Source organism: Nyctereutes procyonoides, unplaced genomic scaffold, assembly GCF_905146905.1.
Source record: "Nyctereutes procyonoides isolate TBG_1078 unplaced genomic scaffold, NYPRO_anot_genome, whole genome shotgun sequence".
Taxonomy (NCBI): Eukaryota; Metazoa; Chordata; class Mammalia; order Carnivora; family Canidae; genus Nyctereutes; species Nyctereutes procyonoides.
Genome location: NW_026575128.1, coordinates 20,086,558 through 20,110,221, shown reverse-complemented (window position 1 = coordinate 20,110,221; position 23,664 = coordinate 20,086,558).

The window sequence follows — 23,664 nt, the reverse complement described above, 5'->3', positions numbered from 1 at the left end:
TGGATGAAGCTGAAAGGATGTTGGTAGCTAGGGTTTCGAACAGAGTTGACAAAAGAAAGCAACTACCAACTATACGTCCCTGTATACTGGATATCCTGGGAACCCACAGAGAGAAAAATCAGATTGCCTTTTAGTGACCACTCATTTGTTTCTAAATGCTCATGTATTAAAGGATTTTGAAAAATCATATTTAGAATTTAACCAGACATTTCTGTCTTTATTTTTTTTTAATTTTTATTTATTTATGATAGTGACAGAGAGAGAGAGAGGCAGAGACATAGGCAGAGGGAGAAGCAGGCTCCATGCACCTGGAACCCGATATGGGATTCGATCCCGGGTCTCCAGGATCGCGCCCTGAGCCAAAGGCAGGCGCCAAACCGCTGCGCCACCCAGGGATCCCCATTTCTGTCTTTAAAAAAAAAGTTAGGACATGTACCCATCATTGACACACTCTCTTTCTCCATATCGCTCCTTCTTTCATTCTCTTTTTTTCAGTCGTTATTTAGAATTTCAAAAAGTTCTAAAATGAACCTAAAAAGTTTCTTCCGCATCCTTAGACATAAATTGTTAAGGCTTTAACATCTAAATTCATCTAAAGTAAGCTGTTGTTTTCTCTTTACATCTTAATCTACAATAAACTATATTCTTCATGTTGTTTAATAAGTACTTTCCCATTTTACAACCACTGTTTATGTTGGAGAAAATAGAAGCAAAACAGGAGTTAATTAGCTCTGCCTCCTTTTGTCAACTATTATCATCTGTTAACATAACCAGTTTCCTCCAAATTGAGGGCGAGAAATGAGGTCTTTGCTTTTCCTTAATAATCTTAAAGGATTAATTGACTCATTCCACTATGTGCACATATAAATTTGATTTTTAAATGCTTATCAATAAAGAAATAAAAAAGAAGTAGTGGCCCCAATTTTACATCATTCTGAAGGCACGGGTCCTATTATTTAGACAAAAATACTTTATTTGAAATCCATAATATTTTTTCAAGTTTGGATTAATTTTTATTCTTGCAATGTCCATTAGGTTCTGGGCACATACAAATAATAGGAAATTTTCCAGAATTATCTTGATGACTAGCTTTTCAGGTGTCTTTATCAAGAGGTCTCATAAAACTATTTTATATAAAAAAAGTGCTGCTGTAACAGATACCTAAACATGCAGAGGCAGCTTTGGAACTGGGTAATAGACAGTGGCTGGAAGAGTTTTGAAGTGCTAGAAATATGGATGTAAGGGTAATTCTGGTGAAGTCTCAGATGAAAATGAGGAGCATATTATTGAAAATGAGAAAGTGCAAGGGGCAGGGTCCCCCTAGAGAGCCATGGGATGACCCTGCCAGTCCAGTGGGCCTGGAAGGTGGGACATTGAGCCAAAGAGAATTATTCTCCAGCCTTCAGATCCAATTAAATTTTTAGGTGTTGGACTTGCTTGAAATCTGTCACCCCTTCCTTCTTTCCTGTTTCTTCCTTTCAAAAAGGGAATGTCTCTCCTATGCCCATTTCACTATTATATTTTGGAAGCACATAACTTGTCAAGTTTCACAGGTTCACAACTGGAGAGGAATTTTGCCTCAGGATGAATCATACCTCAAGTCTCATCCATATCTGATTTAGATGATATTTAGATGAGACTTTGGACTTTAAAACTGATGCTAAAATAAATTAGGACTTTAAGGGCTGTGGGTATGGAATGAATATGCTTCGCATGTGAGAAGGACATGAATGTGGGGGTTCTGGGAGTAAAATGCTCTGGATTGAATTGTGTCTCTCTCCAAATTCATATATTGAGACCCCCACCCCCAATGTGGTAGTATTTGGGATGGGCTTTTTGGAGGTGCCTAGATTTAACTTTTTTTCAAGATTTATTTATTTATTTTAGGGATGGAGAGAGAGGGAGAGAAATAGAGAGAGAATGAGTGGGGAGGAGCAGAGAGAGAGGGAGAGAAAATCCCAAGCACACTGTGTTGAGCATGGAACTCCACATGGGGCTGGGTCCCATGACCCTGAGATCACGACCTGAGCCAAAACCAATACTTAAACAACTGCACCACTCAAGTGCCCCTGGAGGTAACTAGGTTCAGATGAGGTCATGAGGGTGGGCCCTCAAAAAAGTACCAGAGAGCTTGTTTTGTTTCTCTCTTTGTCTCCACCTGCATACACTAGGGAAAGGCCATGTGAAGACATATCAGAAGGTAACTGTATGCAACTCAAGGAGATAGCTCTCACTAACCAGACATTGACCCAGCTGGCACCTTGATGTTTGACCTCTAGCCTCCAGAACTGTGAGCAATAAGCTCCTGTTGTTTAAGCTGCCTCGTCTGTAGCATTTTGTTATGACAGCTCAAGCAGACTAATACAAGCACCAAAGTGTTATTTCTTGGGGTTCTTAATGTTTTTCCTCAAGAAAATGAGAGATAAAAACTTAAAATGATAGAGCTAAATAATAGTCAATGGTTGATAAAAAGAGATTCATTTATCCTTGAAATAAGTAAATTAAAATAGCATGTTTCCCTTATGACACAACAGTTACCTACAAATTACTAAACCATTTCTTTTTGTTATCAGCAGAAAAGTAAAAACTACAATCCTAGTAGTGATTGCTTTTTTCCCTTCACCAAAGGGACTTTTCATTTATCTCTGTCTCTCCAGCTTGTTCATGGTTCTCTGTGGCATGAATATCTGATAAAACTCAGAAAGGGATAGCAAAACTTAACTTCAATGTTTTCCTGCTGAGCTTGAGAGTGCTTTGCAGACACTAGCAAGATGAAAACCTTAGCTGTAGCATCAGAAAGGACATCTCACTTTATCCTCTCCTAAATTCCTATCTCTGTCAGGACAGTAGCTCTAGAGAAGGTACTGATTAAGAAATTCGAGGTAGGTTTTCCATCATACTTAAAGGGATTATGTCTGAAAATAAGTTCATTTGGTTTCTACATTAGCTTTTCATAGATCATAAACCTTCACTAGAATCAGTTTCTTTTTAATTCCCTTAAATTGGAGATTTTGAGGTATTGACAACTTACCCAAAAATTTACAATAGTTTAAAATTGCTAATTATTATATATGGGATAAATATATTGCCATGTAGCTTTCCCCACTCAGATTTTCCTTTTTTAAAGAAGATAGAACATTTTGGAACTATGCAAATATTGAACACCATGGGATTTTGTTGTAATTGTTTTTTAATTGCTTACGAGAGACTTCACATGATTTATGCATAAATAGCTTTGGGTGTTTTCTGAAGGCTTACTTCCAACATTATGGCTGTTCATTCATCCTCTCATGGATGGCTTTGTTACTATGGGGTCTCAACTATAATGCTAAATCAGTTTTAGAAGAGATCTATGGTGGTGTCCAATAGGGTATAATGTTGAATACAGGTCAACTCAAGTGGACATGAGGATAAGGTGGGTCCTGGATTGGGAAGAAGACGGATTACTGAGTAGTTGTTGGCAGAAGGAAGTAAGCAGATATTCAGTTGTCAAGTCAAGGATCAAGATACAAACTTGGGCTTCAAAATAATGTGACTATTCACAAGGTCATAGTGAGCTGGTATTAAGGAATCATCAAGTCGAGTCACCTGCTAGTAAAAACACAGGCCCTTGAATCACTTCTGTCTTAAGTCAGGATTGACCTCAGAGCCTAGGTGCAGCTAAGCCAACAGGAAATGTTAAGGAAGGGAGCATAGCACAGGTTGCAAAGCAGGCCCTGATGGCCCTAAACTTTCATTCAGAGATTATCCATCAGAAAATCTCAAATGGGGCAGCCCCGGTGGCTCAGCGGTTTAGCGCCGCCTTCAGTCCAGGGCCTGATCCTGGAGACCAGGGATCAAGTCCCATATCAGGCTCCCTGCATGGAACCTGCTTCTCCCTCTGCCTGGTGTCTCTGCCCCCCCCCCCCCATGTTTCTCATAAATAAATAAAATCTTAAAAAAAAAAAAAAAAAGAAAATCTCAAATGAATACCACGTAAGGATTCAGTCGGAGCTCTGCTTAGCACCAAAACCGAAGGAGAACTTCGTGTTACCCTCAAGAAAATATAAAAAATATTTGTTCATGCATTTGACAAATGTATTGAGTGCCTACTGTTGTGCTCAGCACTCTGCTGTGGATAAAGTGATGAACAAGCCAGAAAGTACTTGTACTACTGAGAAAATGAAAGAAACAGGGCTAGAGGGGAAAAGCAGAGGACAGATCACGCAGGGTGTATAAGCCAGGTTAAGAAGGCTTCTTCTAAATGTAGAGACTTTTAGATAGACCAGTGATTGGTTCTTAGGAAAGGAAAGATCACTTGGTCACTGAGTGGAAAATAACAATGAGGTAACTTGAATTATTTAAATTAGCACACACTTGACATTTGGAAATTATTGCAATGATCCCAGGGAGGGCTGTTGGTGCCCCAGACCAGGTTGCAGGTAACAGAATATCAAAAACGCTCTGTTTACATCTTTAGAGGTAGAACTAGGAGGATTTGCTGAAAGATGGAAAAATGAGGTAAGGAAAAAAAAAAGCTGAATCCAAATTTTTGGCCTAAGCAATTGGATGGATGGTGATACCACAGTCCAAGATGGAGAATAATAGTGGAGGAGTAGGTTTGGGAGAAAATAATGATGGGTTCCACCTGTAACATATAAAATAGAGACACTAGCTATCCAGGAGATGGTCGGGGCTAAAGAGAACTTAAAAGTATGTCCCAGTTTTCTTCCTAGTTCTAGTCTAACCTTGAAATGTCATTTGAATGTCTCCTATTTATTCATCAGTAAAATAGATATTCTAAAAATATGTTTAAAATAAAATTTGCCACATATTTGCCAATGCTTTAACATCCTTTTTAAAATTTCTTCCCTGAAGACATCTGAAAATGTGACATGGAAAATCTTTGTTTTTATGAAAATAGCTAAGCAGTTCAACAAAGACAAAAGCATAGTCTCCTTAAAGATTTCTAGTTAAAAAAAAAGAAAATCATAAAAATTAATTATATTACCTAATGCTAATGCATATTTCTTATTATAAAACTAACGAAGTTATCGCAGTTTTTTTTAATTGAATTGAAAGCATATTTTCACTTTAAGACAAAAATAGCTACTGCCAAAATTAGACAGTTATGGGTATATAGCAGAAAATAAACATTTGAAAACAGTTTGGCATATGCCTATGTCCCAAATTTATACAAGCTCCGAATATTTCACACCTCTTTAAGACAAATGCAAGGTTTATGTCGAATTATTCTTTCTTTACAAAGGTGCCTCTACATTTGAGCCCAGATCTGATAAGATATATACCTTCCATGTGTAATAATAAATATTCATATGAATCATGCCAAGGAGGCTATAAAAGAAATTACATCATTCTTTTTTTTTTTCCTTCTCTTGCCTCATGAGATTTTCCTCTAATTGACCACAGAGAGATAAGAGTAGCCTGGTTGAGGCATGTTATTCGATTTGCCAAGATTGATTTAACTGCTGTAGCTGAAAGGCAGTCACCTCCTCCCTCTTTTCCGCCTGTTCATTGACCTGCTGTTGGGGGGGTAGGGGGTAGGCTCCCCCACCTGGGGCTGGAGACAACGGAGATCAGCTTTCACGTCTCCCATGCAGAAAATGGTCCCATTTCCATTGATCAGTACTGGGTGAAATATAGTGCCCTGGCAAACTAAAAAGCCCTCTTATGCTGGTAAAGAAGTTCTGCAGTGTTCGAGTAAGTGTGAGGGGGCATGAAAAATACTAACAGGAAGACCTGGCTGCCCTGAATCAGGTGGTGGCCATCACAGGTGGCTTGCACTATTTCACTTACCACACCCTTGACTCCGGGGTATTCTCCATCCACCTTCATTTATCACAAAATGAAGCCACTTCATCAACACTTAATGACCGTGCATTCCCTATCCTCACTCTTCCTGTGCCTAAAAAGATATTTCTTTCTTCTTGGTAAAGAAAGCAGAGAATCTTTCTCTTGCTGTAAAATGTACTGTTTGTTTATACATAAACTTGGAAAAAGAAATTTCTAGGAGGAAAGTATTGCTACATCTAAGAATAACATTCAGATATATTCCTGCTTCAAAATTTTCTAAATTATTTAGGGAGTCAAGTTTTAATAGCCAGAAATACTCCAAAAGTCAAAGTCCTACTTTAACTTTTTTTTTCTAAATACTGAATTAGAACTGTACTGGTATTACACACAATCACATAAGATGGGGTTAGAGAGACTTCCTCATTGTCATTGTCAGGATAGATTCACATTTCATTGTACCTTAGAGTGCCCTGAAGCCCTGAAGAGCAAACAAAGCTTTGCTGTTTACAGAGCTTTTATCAAGTTGCAAGGTTCTTTGTGGTCCCAGGGACCAAAATGGTGGGGGAAACAGAATAGGAACAATATGGGGCAATTTTCCACCAACCTTCTTTCTCAATCACTTACATCCACCTATCTCTTTGCCTTTCATACTAGTACCTCACCTAAAATAATCTCATTCATTCCTAAAGATTTACCACTGCCTATTTATTGATTCCCAAATGTGTATATGCAGATCTTTTTTCTGTACTCCAGGCTCATATATCTGGCAATCTATAGCTCCTCTCACCTTGGCTCTCCACAGGCAACACCAACTTAATTTCACCAAAATGGAACTCGGTCTTTCTCTCTCCAAACCCTTCTGCTCCTCTATTCTCTAGGACAGACAACATGTCATTCCTGATAGAAACCCAGCAGACGGGCAGCCCAGGTGTATCAATGGTTTAGCGCCGCCTTCAGCCCAGGGCGTGATCCTGGAGACCTGGGATCGAGTCCCATGTCGGGCTCCCTGCATGGAGCCTGCTTCTCCCTCTGCCTATGTCTCTGCCCCCCTCTCAGTCTCTCATGAATAAATAAATAAAATTTTAAAAAAAGAAAGAAACACAGCAGTCATCCCAGACTCCAAATCCTTCGTCCACCCATATCTATTATATGACCGAATCCTATTGGTTTGAAATTCTTAACATCTCTTGTATCCAACCCCATACTAAGCTACAATAATAGGATTTGTATCTATAGACATAGTTAGGCATAAAAGAAAGAGTATGGCCAGATCCACTTGGGGGCAAAGGAGATTGGGAATGCCATCATGGAGGGGGTGATCTTTCAGCAAGGGTTTAAAAGGAGGTAAGTATGAAGGCCATTCCAGGCAGTGGTGGCAACATAACCAAGGGTTGGATGAGACAAAATTGCAAGCCTTTCAGTATGACTAGGACATAAAGCTGGGTGTTATGGGGAGAACCTGGCAAGAATGGAAGGTGAAGCAGTAGGCAAGGCCTATGGAATATTGGTTATTCCAGGGACCTAAGCAGAGGAACAACAAGATCAGACTTGACTTTTAGAAAGCTCTCTGGTGCAGGATAGGGGGTAGATGAGAGAGGGGACAAGGCTAAAAGAGGAAGTTGTTACTATAATTCCTGTGGCAGGAAGGTCAGTCTAAACTACAAGGGACAACAGAAAGAGGCAGTGTTGGAAATCTCTGATCTGCAGAGTAAAATAGGGCCCATGGAGCCCTCAGTGATATGAGCTCTGAGCAGCTAGTTTACACCTCCCTCTCCGCCCTCGGCCTGGCCCTCCACCTCCAGCCACTGCTTCTGGGTTAACACACACACACTGAGTGTACAATTTTTTTTTTTAACCTCTGTCCCCTAGGCTTTACAGATTTGCCCTTCCCCTGCTCTTTTCCCTAAATAAGCAGCCATCACATCTTCTAAGAAAACTCCTGATCCCCCTCAAATCCTAAACTTCTTTCCCCACCCAGCTCATCTGATGTCCTACTTCCTCTGATATGGGACTCTTCCTTCATTTTCTCATCCTCTGAAGATTAACTGCACTCCTTTTCTGATCCAATTACTCAGCCCTTAACACACATGAGCTTTTCTTTTTAATGTACTTTTCACCTGGATAGTTTTTAGTTCTTAGCTCTTCAATTAAACTCCAGACCCCTGAGGGCAAAGTCCATGCCTTTCTGGTATTTGTTTGTTATTACAGGGGAGGAAAGACAGAGCTATGTCATACCTGGCTATACGTTGACTCAGCAAATAGTTTAAAAATGCTTATTGACTTCATCAACTTTTCTTTCACACATACACACACGCACATTTTTAACTCTCTAATTATATTGGATATTTGATGTCTTGGTAGTCCATGTCACAAGAGTAGATTACAGGTAAGATCGTGTTATAATAAATTTCTTTCTCATTCTTTCAACATGTATCCAAAAGTCTGTGCAGGGTCTAGAATAAACATATGCTTTATTGCAATGGACTGAATTGTGTCTTCCCAAAATTTCCATGTTGAAGCCACAACCCTCAAAGTGACTGTACTTGGAGATGGAACTTTTAGGAGATGATTAAAGTTAAAAGAAATCATAAAATCCTCATCTGATAGGATTGAAGATTTTAGAAAGAGGAAAATTGTCTTGCTTTCTCTCTATACACATATGCTCCAAGGACACGCCATGGGAGGGCACAGTGAGAAGGTGGACATCAGCAAGCCAGGAAGAGAGCTCTCACTGGAACCTGACCATGCTGACACCCTGATCTCAGACTTCCAGCCTCCAGAACTATAAGAAGATAAATTCCTGTTATTTGAACCACCTAGTCTATAGGATTTTGTTATGGCAACCTGAACTGACTCATACATATATGAAAGCTAGGGCTGTCAGAAAGTTTCAGCGTAAGGGATTCCATATCATTCGGAGCCTTGAAAAATAATCCTGGATGTTAAATGCCATCACATTTTTTTTCAATCTGGAAATTCACAGCTTATACATTCACCACAGATAGCAACAGATGATATGGTCTTAGATGAGAAAAGCAAAATTTTAAGTGTAGACTCTCAGATAGTGGTTAATGAAAATGCTTGAAAAAAAGAAAGAAAGAACATTCTTGATAAGACAGTTAATTCAAGCGTACTCTTTCCTTGAAGGTCAGATTGTGCTTTCACTCCCTCTAAATGACAGCAATCAATTCCCAGTGGATAACAGGGCATTTTGTTATGTTCAAGGTATTGGAAAAGAGGCTATAGTTCTCATGGAATAGCATCCTAGATATCTAAGACCACACAGAAGATGATTGATATTGGAAAGCTGGAACTCCATCTCAATACGAATTAAAACTATTCTCTTGGGTGTACCCACTGGGAAAAAGAATATGAGAGGAAAGACCTCTCAAAAGTTTTCTTCCTATGGACCAACTAAATTCTTGGGTTATTTGTAGAATTTCTAGTGCGAAGGTGTGGTAGAGGTTATCTAGACACAGAAGACAGAAACGCTTTCTACGATACTCTGTCCCGTCAGATAGTACAGCATCCTTCTCTTGAATATGTCCATGACAGTCAAACTCCTTAACTTCCATTATTGAACACTAAACCTTAGGATCTTAAGTTTAACCAAAACATGTTTAAAAAAGAAAACCTTCTTTTGCAAACTCCTCTGAAGCAAGATAATATGATTGTGTGGTTGTTAAATCTCCACAAGTGCCCTCCAAATATTTAGAGAGTGCAATGACACTTAATAACTGGCTACACATAGCCTATTCCTTCTCTGTCCTCTTGGTCCAACTCTTGTATGCACTTATGTTAATTTTTTAGTTTTATTACAGTCAGGAAAACTAAGTTTCTAAATTATCACTTTAATAAATAAGACTATGAAAGTGATTAACAGCTTTTAAACTTATTGTCAGTAGACCTCAGCCCTTTTTTTTTTTTTTAAAGTAAGTTTGCAAAGGAAAATTAGAAAAATGCAATGGGGTGCCATGGGAGAAGGGAGAGTCTCACTTTTTCTTCTTTAGAGTTTCTCTTGATCATTAATCACTCAGATCCACTACAGAACAACCCAACGTGAGGGGTAGGAACAGAGGAAAGAATGAAGATCCCCTGCAAAATGAACACATGAGTTCATTGTCCCATTGGATCCTCAAAGAAGTCCAGGAAACACAAAAGGTTAAGAATCACTGAGAGGAAAAGCCTTCAATAAACCTGAGACTCTAGAATGAAAAGGGTTAAATGTATTAAGTGTCACCAAGTTGGCTTAGAAAAAGAAATAAGGAGATTTCATTGGACTTTCAACCTCTGTAGACAATGGAAGGTGTTTGTTCGACTAATGTTCTAAAAATGACTTCCTGACAAGCAGTGGGCTGCAACACTTGTTCACAATAGTCTACATTTCCCACACAAGCCGCTGAGAAAATTCTGATTTCCGTGGACTGTTTCTGAGGAGTGCCATTATATTACAGTCGAGAAAAGGAGTGGGAGGGAGGAGGAAAACACTGCTTTCAATTCTCTTACAATCTATTTTTAACACGCCTGAGAAGGTTTTGAGCTATTAATGTAATGAGGCTATATTCAAAAACAAAAAGGAGCAGTAGGGCAGTAAAGACCCAGCATGGAGGGAGTGATGCTGATTCCTTTAGGATGCCAACAGCTGTTTCAATATCACATGGATGTTTACAATAATCATCAGCCTACATTTAATCGGAGGAAATCTTGATAAAAAGCAAATGTCTCATATGAATGTGTTAGCTTTGCCCCTGATATTATTTTTTCATGGCCTATGATAGTGTTTTATAACTCTCTGCTGTCCATCCACTGGTGGTGGAAGTTTTACATGCTTATCAGGGGAACTTTCTCAATCCTCCACCCTGGTGGTGCTCTAGGATTTGGATTTGGTTTCTTTTCATGAAAAAATAAAATATATATAGACTTGATCACCATGGTTGGGACTCAGGAATGTACCGCATGCTACAACTGTCAAAGAAGAGCTTGAGCTAGTGCAGCATCATTTAAGGTCAAGACGTACCGAATTTTATAACACTGTAATATCTATATAGTAATGCCCTGATGTTAAATTTCAAAATGACAATGCAATCAACAGTCATGAGTTAGTATACAGCTGAGGACCTTAGGCATATTCATTTTTAATTATATTTTGCAAGTTCTCCCTCTCTTCATTTTCCAGAAGGCCAGCATGCCAGCCTTCCTCCTTGTTAACTAAACAGGTCTTAGTTATGAAAACTGTAATAGTAGTAATAGTAACCAACAGAATAATATCAGCTGAATTTGTTAAATATTCAATGATGATCCAATACTGAGCACTTTGTAAAGGACATCTCATTTAATCCTTGTGTGTGTGTGTGTGTGTGTGTGTGTGTGTGTGTGTGTGTTTCCATTTGCAGATGATAAAAGTGAGGTTCAGGAAAGTTCATTACTTGACAAGGCATACTACTAGTAAGTAGTAGAGCTGAAATTTCAAATCAAATTCATCTTATTCCAAGTCCCCAATATTCTTCACTCCTATGCTATACTACACTCAACCACAGTCCTGGTGGTATACCCTGTGAATCACAAGAAATTCATATCAAGCAAGATAAACCACTTTCTTCTTAGAAAACCTTACCTGGCACTGGGACTCAGAATTTACTGCTCAGCCTCTCTAGTCCTCCAACTGAGGTGAAGACAGAAGGAAAAAAGAGGGTAGGTGAATGGAGGAAACATCCAATGGCTCTCATCCTGCACAGCCAGCACCTTCTTGTTTCATGGCCGTCTTAGTCTTGATGCTATCATTCAATCTAGGAGAAGAAACTTCATGCAGTTACTCCAGCTCCTCTGAAAGGAGTTTAATAATCTGCCAAATACCAAACCATCCTACTGGTATGGTTACTGCTCTGACTGTGTCAGCATACTTAGTGGAACCCTACAGAATAGAACAATGAGATTTCTTAACCAGGGTTTATTTGATTCTTTAATGTACCTTTATCATAAATGTATAGGTGTAATAAAATAATTCATTAAAATGTCTTAAAAGAGGCATAACTTGAACTTGTCTAAAAGTTCAAAAATAATTAGAAATGAGAATAACTGGCAATGCTTTAACCTGAGAGAAAGGATGATTTTTAAAAAAATGAAGATTGCTCAGATTCATACAGAGACTCATGGGACAGATTTCTGGGTTGTGAGTCTCAGTTGTTGTGTTTGAGTTTGTCTCCAGGTTCTGGCTGTTATACCCAGACTCAATTCTCAACTCTCAGCTATTCCACTTTCTCTTCTTGACCCACTTACCTTCTGTTTTGAACTGTCTCCTGCCTACAGATTGTAGATGATAGGACAAAATTGTGATTACTGATAAATGGACAATCTCAACAATATTAAAATAAGCAAAGGTAAAAAAAAAAAAAAACAAAACCCTGTGATGTCTATGTCTAGTCAAAACAATGTTTAAATTTGTTTTATTTTTATGAAATAAATCCTATATACTTACCTTGAATAATTTGAAAAATAAAGAAAATATAAAGAAAAATCAGCCATATTCACAGAAACTAGAGACAGCCACTATTAATTTTTCTGTACTTCTTTTGATATTTTATACATGTATGTATATATACATACATATATATATATGTTCACTCATTCATTTAACAAAAATTATTGCATACCTACTGTGTGCCAGGCAATATTCTGGGTATTAAGGATATAGCAGAAAGAAAACAGGCAAAAAAATTCTACCTCATGGAACTTATTTTCTAGTTGGGGAAGACAAAGGATAAAGCCCCCAAATGAGTAAATAACATGGAATATTAGAATATGGGAATTACTATGGAGATAAATATACAAAGGAAGAGGGATAGGGTGTATTGGTTGTCATTTTATTTATTTATTTATTTATTTATTTATTTATTTATTTATTTATTTATTTGAGACACAGAGAGAGAGAGGCAGAGGCACAGGCAGAGGGAGAAGCTCTAATGCAGGACTGATGCAGGGAGCCTGATGCAGGACTCGATTCCAGGGCCCTGGGATCACAACCTGAGCTGAAGGCAGAAGCTCAACCCCTGAGCCACCCAGGGGCCCCTGGTTGTCATTTTAATTAGGGTAGGTCAGTCACTAAGAAGGTGACATTTTTTAAAAAAAGATTTTATTTATTTATTCATGAGAGACACAAAGAGAGAAGGGCAGAGACACAGGCAGAGGGAGAAGCAGACTCCATGCAGGGAGCCCGATGTGGGACTTGATCCCAGGTCTCCAGGATCACCCCCTGGGCTGCAGGCGGTGCTAAACTGCTGAGCCACCTGGGGCTGCCCAGAAGATGACATTTTAGCAAAAGGGTAAGAGACAAAGCCAGACATATTTCACAGAAGAACCTCAAACTAACATGAAATACAAAAATAAGTCTTTATTTCTTGCTCAGTTTTGTTGGTGACCTGTGGTAGCTTTGTTTTAGGTAGCCACCACTGGAGTGGTTCCCCTCGATATATCCCTTATTCTTCTCCTGAGATCAGAGGGATCATTGAGGACTTTTTATGACAATGGCAGAAGCCCAAAAGGCAAGAGCCACAACTCAAGCATATATTAAGCCCTGGCTTGCACCATGCCTGCTAACAGATCACTTGTCAAAGCATATGGCCAACCCCAAGGTTAAAGTGCAAAGAAGTATTCATATGGAAAGGTAAAGATATAGGGAGAAAGTGAATCATTTTAAACAATAATCTAATCTATGACAGTCCTCCCTGTCTTGTTTACAAATATCCATATTCCTCTTGTATGCAAGTAATACTGAACCCCATGTCAAATCTCCCCTCTCTCCAAATCTCATCTATTGATAACATTAGACTCCAAGTCCAGGATCTCGTGACCTACATCAGGTCTCCATGTGCCACCTCTTGATTCAAAGACCCATGATCTAAATATACAGATTATTTCCTTTATCTCATCCAAACCATAATAATGGAACAACGACTGGATAACCACAATAAACAGTCCCATTGGAAAAGGGGGAGAATGAGAGGCGCATGGCAATCAGCAGTCCATTAGCAGTTCTTGAAAGCCCCTGTAGATGTATTGCCATGTCTTTCTGAGGCAAGATGTTGCTTGATTTGGCCTAAATCCCAATCCCTGGAAGTTTCTGCTTTGTCTATGATTCTCAAGAACTGTTGGCAAAGCCCTCTGTGGGTGAGGTCAAGATCCTTTCTTTTCCATGCTCTTCCTTGGCCACTTCTCAAAAGGACACTGGAGAAGATACCATTCTTGAATCCTGAGTTGTTTTCTCAGTTTGCTTTCTGCCCACAGAATGTTGAGAGGTAACTTTTGTATTTCACATAGTCTAAGTCCTTTTTAGTCTAGGCTGAGGTTATTTTTGCCAATACAATTCCTCCAAAATCTATGTTTTTTTTAAAAATTTATTTATTTATGATAGTCACAGAGAGAGAGAGAGAGAAAGAGGCAGACATAGGCAGAGGGAGAAGCAGGCTCCATGCACCGGGAACCGGACGTGGGATTCGATCCCGAGTCTCCAGGATCGCGCCCTGGGCCAAAGGCAGGCGCTAAACCGCTGCACCACCCAGGGATCCCCAAAATCTATGTTTTTGATTCCAACCAAGACCATTTGTCAAAAATCACATCCACAGTTCTTTCTGAGACATATCTTTCTTTCTAGGCTCAATTATATGTACTTCAGGCACATCGGCTTCTATGAAGTATAGTTAATGCAATATAATTATAATTTATTTCTCAATCACAAGTTTGCAGGCCATTGATGCAGCTCTACTTCACTGTGCAGATTCATGTTATAGGGAAGCTGGGGTGGCTTGACTCCATGTGTCCTTTATTCTCCTCTTGGCACCAGCAGGCTATTCAGAGGCCATATTTCACGGATGACAATGAAAGAAGTGCAAGCACGGCTTCCAAGTGCAACCTGGAAGGGAATGAAAGGGTAGGAAAGGCACACAGATACCTAACCTCCTTAGTTTACATTTGGCAGATCACTTCAGCTCCTATTCTACTTCACCAAAACCAGTGATATGGACCCACATAGCTGCAAAAGAGCTGAGAATCCCTGGCTGGAAATTGCTTCCCATCAACTCTACACCGGTAAAAGGAGCTCAGATCTTTAGAACTTAATGAGCCTTTTCTGCCAAAATGGAGAAAAGTTTCCCTTTATAGCCTTACATAAGAAAACCTGTAATAAAATATGTAAAGTATGATGTTACTTCCATGATCTATACAGAGAGCTCATTTGTGGAAAGAAATGTAGATGTATATATGGTTCTAGATCTAAATAATTGAGAAAAAAATCTGGAATTATGTAATAACTAGTTATCAATGCATAGTGAGGTTGCAGATAGTTTTATTTTTTCACATTATACAGCTTTGAGAGATTTGTGCTTTTCAAAATTAAGTAAAATTTTTATGATGAGAAAATAAGGTTCTATAAAAAGCTCAAACAATTTTCTTTTTTAGAGCATGGTGACATTTGCTGCTTTTGCTGAAGATCTATAGTAAAGCATTGTCATTCTTACTTTCTCCTTAAAAAAATTCATTCTGAAAAAGAAGTATCCATTTTTAATTTCTGTCATCTCTTTGGGAAAGATGATCATGCTTTGATTTTTGCTCTGCTACTGATCTTGGTCATTCTTTTGAAAATTCTCACAAAACTCTACATTACTCTGGCTATATTGATAGTTGAGGGCATTACCTTTTCGTACACAGAAAGAGCAGGGATAATAGGTTTTCTCACTGTCATTTTATAAGGAACTATTTCAGGTGGCCTTGGTGTCAAGTCCTATGTCAGCAGATATGTTCCCAACAGACAGAAGAGTTCAAGGCACATGGAAATTAATGTTCTAATCTTTCACTGCTAGGTCTCTATTCTGAAGAGACTCATATTGAAAAATAGCCACTGTCATCTTACATTTGGTCATCTCTACTCACAAAAGAGACTGAGTGTGTACTGCCCAAACCATTCACTTAAGTGGTTTCTCATGAGGGTAATTTGTAAAGCATACTTCAAGTATTTCCTTTATGAATGATTTCTTAGGTATAGTGAAACTGAAGGCTTCAATCACCAGAAGCCTAAATAATGAGGTTTTTGGTTTTATTCCATATTTTATTTGTCTAAATCTAATTTTTTAGGCCCAGTCTCATTTTTCTTTTTTTTAAATAATAAATTTACTTTTTATTGGTGTTCAATTTACCAACATACAGAATAACACCCAGTGCTCATCCCGTCAAGTGCCTCCCTCAGTGCCCGTCACCCATTCACCCCTACCCCCTGCCCTCCTCCCCTTCCATCACCCCTAGTTCGTTTCCCAGAGTTAGGAGTCTTTATGTTCTGTCTCCCTTTCTGATATTTCCCACACATTTCTTCTATCTTCCCTTATATTCCCTTTCACTATTATTTATATTCCCCAAATGAATGAGAACATACATGTTTGTCCTTCTCCGATTGACTTATTTCACTCAGCATAATACCTTCCAGTTCCGTCCACGTTGAAGCAAATGGTGGGTATTTGTCGTTTCTAATGGCTGAGTAATATTCCATTGTATACATAAACCACATCTTCTTTATCCATTCATCTTTCGATGGGACACCGAGGCTCCTTCCACAGTTTGGCTATTGTGGACATTGCTGCTATAAACATCGGGGTGCAGGTGTCCCGGCGTTTCATTGCATCTGAATCTTCGGGGTAAATCCCCAACAGTGCAATTGCTGGGTCGTAGGGCAGGTCTATTTTTAACTCTTTGAGGAACCTCCACACAGTTTTCCAGAGTGGCTGCACCAGTTCACATTCCCACCAACAGTGTAAGAGGGTTCCCTTTTCTCCGCATCCTCTCCAACATTTGCGGTTTCCTGCCTTGTTAATTTTCCCCATTCTCACTGGTGTGAGGTGGTATCTCATTGTGGTTTTGATTTGTATTTCCCTGATGGCAAGTGATGCAGAGCATTTTCTCATGTGCATGTTGGCCATGTCTATGTCTTCCTCTGTGAGATTTCTCTTCATGTCTTTTGCCCATTTCATGATTGGATTGTTTGTTTCTTTGCTGTTGAGTTTAAGAAGTTCTTTCTCAATCTTGGATACTGGCCCTTTATCTGATGTGTCATTTGCAAATATCTTCTCCCATTCTGTAGGTTGTCTTTGAGTTTTGTTGACTGTATCCTTTGCTGTGCAAAAGCTTCTTATCTTGATGAAGTCCCAATAGTTCATTTTTGCTTTTGTTTCTTTTGCCTTCGTGGATGTATCTTGCAAGAAATTACTGTGGCCAAGTTCAAAAAGGGTGTTGCCTGTGTTCTCCTCTAGGATTTTGATGGAATCTTGTCTCACATTTAGGTCTTTCATCCATTTTGAGTTTATCTTTGTGTATGGTGCAAGAGAGAGGTCTAGTTTCATTCTTCTGCATGTGGATGTCCAATTTTCCCAGCACCATTTATTGAAGAGACTGTCTTTCTTCCAGTGGATCGTCTTTCCTCCTTTATCGAATATTAGTTGACCATAAAGTCGAGGGTCCACTTTTGGGTTCTCTATTCTGTTCCATTGATCTTTGTGTCTGTTTTTGTGCCAGTACCACACTGTCTTGATGACCACAGCTTTGTAGTACAACCTGAAATCTGGCATTGTGATGCCCCCAGCTATGGTTTTCTTTTTTGAAATTCCCCTGGCTATTCGGGGTCTTTTCTGATTCCACACAAATCTTAAAATAATTTGTTCTAATTCTCTGAAGAAACTCCATGGTATTTTGATAGGGATTGCATTAAATGTGTAAATTGCCCTGGGTAACATTGACATTTTCACAATATTAATTCTGCCAATCCATGAGCATGGGATATTTTTCCATCTCTTTGTGTCTTCCTCAATTTCTTTCAGAAGTGTTCTATAGTTTTTAGGGTATAGATCCTTTACCTCTTTGGTTAGGTTTATTCCTAGGTATCTTATGCTTTTGAGTGCAATTGTAAATGGGATTGACTCCTTAATTTCTCCCTCTTCAGTCTCATTGTCAGTGTATAGAAATGCAATTGGTTTCTGGGCATTGATTTTGTATCCTGCCACGCTACCAAATTGCTGTATGAGTTCTAGCAATCTTGGGGTGGAGGCTTTTGGGTTTTCTTTTCTTTCTTTTTTTTTTTTTTTTTTTGGCTTTTGGGTTTTCTATGTAGAGTATCATGTCATCAGCGAAGAGGGAGAGTTTGACTTCTTCTTTGCCAATTTGAATGCCTTTAATGTCTTTTTGTTGTCTGATTGCTGAGGCTAGGACTTCCAGTACTATGTTGAATAGCAGTGGTGAGAGTGGACATCCCTGTCTTGTTCCTGATCTTAGGGGAAAGGCTCCCAGTGCTTCCCCATTGAGAATGATATTTGCTGTGGGCTTTTCGTAGATGGCTTTTAAGATGTCGAGGAATGTTCCCTCTATCCCTACACTCTGAAGAGTTTTGATCAGGAATGGATGCTGTATTTTGTCAAATGCTTTCTCTGCATCTAATGAGAGGATCATATGGTTCTTGGTTTTTCTCTTGCTGATATGATGAATCACATGGATTGTTTTATGAGTGTTGAACCAGCCTTGTGTCCCGGGGATAAATCCTACTTGGTCATGATGAATAATTTTCTTAATGTATTGTTGGATCCGATTGGCTAGTATCTTGTTGAGAATTTTTGCATCCATGTTCATCAGGGATATTGGTCTGTAATTCTCCTTTTTGGTGGGGTCTTTGTCTGGTTTTGGAATTAAGGTGATGCTGGCCTCATAGAACGAATTTGGAAGTACTCCATCTCTTTCTATCTTTCCAAACAGCTTTAGTAGAATAGGTATGATTTCTTCTTTAAACATTTGATAGAATTCCCCTGGGAAGCCATCTGGCCCTGGACTCTTGTGTCTTGGGAGGTTTTTGATGACTGCTTCAATTTCCTCCCTGGTTATTGGCCTGTTCAGGTTTTCTATTTCTTCCTGCTCCAGTTTTGGTAGTTTGTGGCTTTCCAGGAATGCGTCCATTTCTTCTAGATTGCCTAATTTATTGGCATATAGCTGTTCATAATATGTTTTTAAAATCGTTTGTATTTCCTTGGTGTTGGTAGTGATCTCTCCTTTCTCATTCATGATTTTATTAATATGAGTCTTCTCTCTCTTCTTTTTAATAAGGCTGGCTAATGGTTTATCTATCTTATTAATTCTTTCAAAGAACCAACTCCTGGTTCTGTTGATCTGTTCCACAGTTCTTCTGGTCTCGATTTTGTTGAGTTCTGCTCGAATCTTAATTAACTCTCTTCTTCTGCTGGGTATAGGATCTATCTGCTGTTTTTTCTCTAGCTCCTTTATGTGTAAGGTTAGCTTTTGTATTAGTTCTTTCCAGTTTTTGAATGGATGCTTGTATTGAGATGTATTTCCCCCTTAGGACTGCTTTTGCTGCATCCCAAAGATTTTGAACAGTTGTATCTTCATTCTCATTAAGTTTCCATGAATCTTTTTAATTCTTCCTTAATTTCCTGGTTGACCTTTTCATCTTTTAGCAGGATGGTCCTTAACCTCCACGTGTTTGAGGTCCTTCCAAACTTCTTGTTGTGATTTAGTTCTAATTTCAAGGCATTATGGTCTGAGAATATGCAGGGGACTATCCCAATCTTTTGGTATCGGTTCAGACCGATTTGTGACCCAGTATGTGGTCTATTCTGGAGAAAGTTCCATGTGCACTTGAGAAGAAGGTGTATTCAGTTGAGTTTGGATGTAAAGTTCTGTAGATATCTGTGAAATCCATCTGGTCCAGTGTATCATTTAAAGCTCTCGTTTCTTTGGAGATGTTGTGCTTAGAAGACCTATCGAGGGTAGAAAGAGCTAGATTGAAGTCACCAAGTATAAGTGTATCATTATCTAAGTATTTCTTCTCTTTGGTTATTAGTTGATTTAAATATTTGGCAGCTCCCACATTCGGGGCATATATATTGAGGATTGTTAAGTCCTCTTGTTGGATAGATCCTTTAAGTATGATATAGTGTCCCTCTTCACCTCTCACTACGGTCTTCGGGGTAAATTTTAGTTTATCTGATATGAGGATGGCTACCCCTGCTTTCTTTTGAACACCATTCGAATGGTAAATGGTTCTTTTTATTTTCAGGCTGTAGGTGTCCTTCTGTCTAAAATGAGTCTCTTGTAGGCAGCAAATAGATGGGTCCTGCTTTTTTATCCAGTCTGAAACCCTGCACCTTTGGATGGGATCATTAAGCCCATTCACGTTCAGAGTTACTATTGAGAGATATGAGTTTAGTGGCATCATGATATCTATTCAGTCCTTGTTTTTGTGGATTGTTCCACTGAACTTCTTCTTAAAGGGGAATTTTAAGAGTTCCCCTTAAAATGTCTTGCAGAGCTGGTTTGGAGGTCACATATTCTTTCAGTTCCTGCCTGTCTTGGAAGCTCTTTATCTCTCCTTCCATTTTGAATGAGAGCCTTGCTGAATAAAGTATTTTTGGCTGCATGTTCTTCTCATTTAGGACCCTGAATATATCCTGCCAGCCCTTTCTGGCCTGCCAGGTCTCTGTGGAGAGGTCTGCTGTTACCCTAATATTCCTCCCCATAAAAGTCAGGGATTTCTTGTCTCTTGCTGCTTTAAGGATCTTCTCTTTATCTTTGGAATTTGCAAGCTTCGCTATTAAATGTCGAGGTGTTGAACGGTTTTTATTGATTTTAGGGGGTGATCTCTCTATTTCCTGGATCTGAATGCCTGTTTCCCTTCCCAGATTGGGAAAGTTTTCAGCTATGATTTGTTCAAATACGTATTCTGGCCCTCTGTCCCTTTCGGCGCCCTCGGGAACCCCAATTAAACGTAGGTTTTTCTTCCTCAGGCTGTCATTTATTTCCCTTAATCTATCCTCATGGTCTTTTATTGTCTCTTTTTTCCTCAGTTTCCCTCTTTGCCATCAACTTGTCTTCTATGTGTACTCACTCGTTCTTCCACCTCGTTAACCCTCATCGTTAGGACTTCTAGTTTGGATTGCATCTCATTCAATTGATTTTTAATTTCTGCCTGATTGGATCTAAATTCTGCAGTCATGAAGTCTGGTGAGTCCTTTATGCTTTTTTCTAGAGCCACCAGTAGCTGTATAATAGTGCTTCTGAATTGGCTTTCTGATATTGATTTGTTATACAGATTTTGTAACTCTGTGGGAGAGAAGACTGTTTCTGATTCTTTCTTTTGAGGTGAGGTTTTCCTTCTAGTCATTTTCCTCAGTGCAGAGTGGCCAAAAACAAGTTGTATTGGGAAAAGGAGAAAAAGAGAGAGAAAGAAGGAAAGAAAAGAGAAAAAGAAAAAAGAAAAAAAAAGAGAAGAAAAAGAGAAAAAAAAAGAAAGGAAGGGAAAAAAAAGGGTGGGGGAAGCAAACAGAAATCAAAAAGAAGAAAAAAAACAAAAACACGGGGGAGTATCTTCTGATTCTGTAGACTTTAAGTCCCTTGACTTCCCCTGGAACTGGTCCGTCCAGCTGGTCTTCTGGGGGAGGGGCCTGTTGTGCTGATTTTCAGGTGTTAGCACTTGGGGGAGCTGCTCTGCCCCTGCCTGGTGCAGGGCTCAGTGGGGGTTGTTTACCCCGTGAGGCCCCAGGAGGAACAACCCCAGTGGCTGGCGGCCAGCTCTGGAGCCCTGGATTCAGCTCCCGCAGTAACTACGGGGCTCTCCGTCTGCAGGGCCTGGAGGCCCCCGGGCGGGGCCGCTGATCTGCTCAGTTCGGGGCAGGAGCGTCCTCGCTGTCCTGGGCCCTCCCGGCCTCTGCCTGTCCCGGGGGAGGCCGGATCCTGGGCTGGGTCCCGGCGCCCAGTGCTCCGGGGCCTGCGCTGTGGGATTCGCGCTCCCGCCCCGCAGCCCCCTCCGCGGAGCCGCCGCCCGAGCCCCTCCGAGCTGCTCCGGGCCCGCGTGCGCGCTGCAGCCCTTAGGGAGCTCGGCGCACTCTCCCGGGGCGCAGGTGTCTGTTAGTGTCCCCGGGAGCCCGAGGGCATCCCCGCCCTCCTGGGTCCTGCTCCAACTCCCTGCGAGCCCCTTTCCGCCCGGGAAGGTTGGTGCAGCTCCTGCTCCTCCGGGACGGGGCTCTCCTGTCCTGGGGACACTCGCCCCGGCCTCAGCCCGGCTCCTCGCGGGGCCCCTCCCCCTCGGAGGCCTTTTGTTTCTTTATTTCTTTTTCCCCCGTCTTCCTACCTTGATAGAAGCGCGAACTCTTCTCACTGTAGCGTTCCAGCTGTTCTCTCTTTAAATCTCAGGCCGAATTCGTAGATTTTCAGGATGATTTGAAGGTTATCTAGGTAATTTGGTGGGGACAGGTGACTTGGGGACCCTACTCTTCCGCCGTCTTGCCCCTCCCTCCCCAGTCTTATTTTTCTGTCCCAGGACCCTTGCCAATGATCTTTTAAGAATGAGAATAATTCTTTGCAGAGTATTATAAAGTGTATAGAGGAAGTAGGGCAGGTAGGGCTATAAAACAAATTAGCAGCAGTCGGTTTCCTCAGGGAGGTTAACACCTCACAGGGAACAATAGAGCATATGTAGAAAATTACTTAGAAATTATAATAATAGGGCACCCGGTGGCTCAGCAGTTTGGCGCCTGCCTTCAGCCCAGGGCCTGATCCTGGAGACCCGGGATCGAGTCCCATGTCAGGCTCCCTGCATGGAGCCTGCTTCTCCCTCTGTCTGTGGCCTGCCTCTCTCTCTCTCTCTCTCTCTCTCTCTGTCTCTGTGTGTGTGTGTTTCTCATGAATCAATAAATTAAATCTTAAAAAAAAAGATATTATAATATTATTATCAATATGGTCACATTTCATGTGATACAAAAGCAAAACATCTCTCTCATGGAGCTCCCAGTCTTCCCCTGAATTATTTAAAATCCTGTTCTACTTTACATTACAAAAGGAGATTTGTCTGCCTTCTCTTCCCTATGGGAAATGTCATTTATATCTGCAACACACATGGTGGCTAATAATGTAGTTTCCAGAGTAAGACCACTTGGGTTTGAATTCTAGTTCTGCCAATTTCTAGATTGAGTAATTTTCTACCCCTCTTGGCTTCAGTGCCTTACCTGTCAAATATGTAGTGAGAATTATATAAGTTTATTCACATAAGAGCTTAGTACAGTGCATCACAGTAAGTGCACAATGAATGTCAACTATTAATTGGATGCTTCTAGATGCCACAGGTGTTATCCTTGAAAGCTTGTCCTCCCAAATGAGGCAGATGAAGCTGCTTACTCTACGATGATCTACCACTAGCTATTACCATGCAGGTCACCTCAGTTCTCCAGTGTAGGACTATCCTACTGTCTCTAAGGGGCTAAGGTTGCAAAGGATATCCCCCAGTTAGCCACCCAGAGTTTCAGTTTTGACTCATCAGCTCTTTAAAGATCACTTCAGTTACCTTATAGAACAAGAGCCAGCATCCGCAGTGCTTGATTAGAAGTGGATCAGATAGTTACCTTTCAAACCTTCCAAGTGATTCATGCAGAGAATGTCTCCATTAATTTTTTTTTTAGTCACCAGTTCATGACACACGAAGGATATGATAATAACTTCTTTTCCCTAGAAAATAGGGTTACCTACAAATCCTGAAGAAGATTACTATCTCATTCAGGCTGGGAGACTTCAGAATGGGATGCAGACTTCTATGATACAAAGGTGTCTACTCCCCGAAGAAGTCTCCCTAAAGATGCACCTTTAAGCATTCCACACCTTCATTTATGGAGTGAGAAGCAACTAGGTGGACTGTCTTTGATGATCCTACCATCATGTTCTCTCTCATGAAAACAAATAAAAAAACTCCCACAAAATCAAGTTCAATCTCTGGTGAGGCATATCACTACCATAAGATAAAAACATTTATTATTAAATATTTATGATTTATTAACAACATAGTAAGTA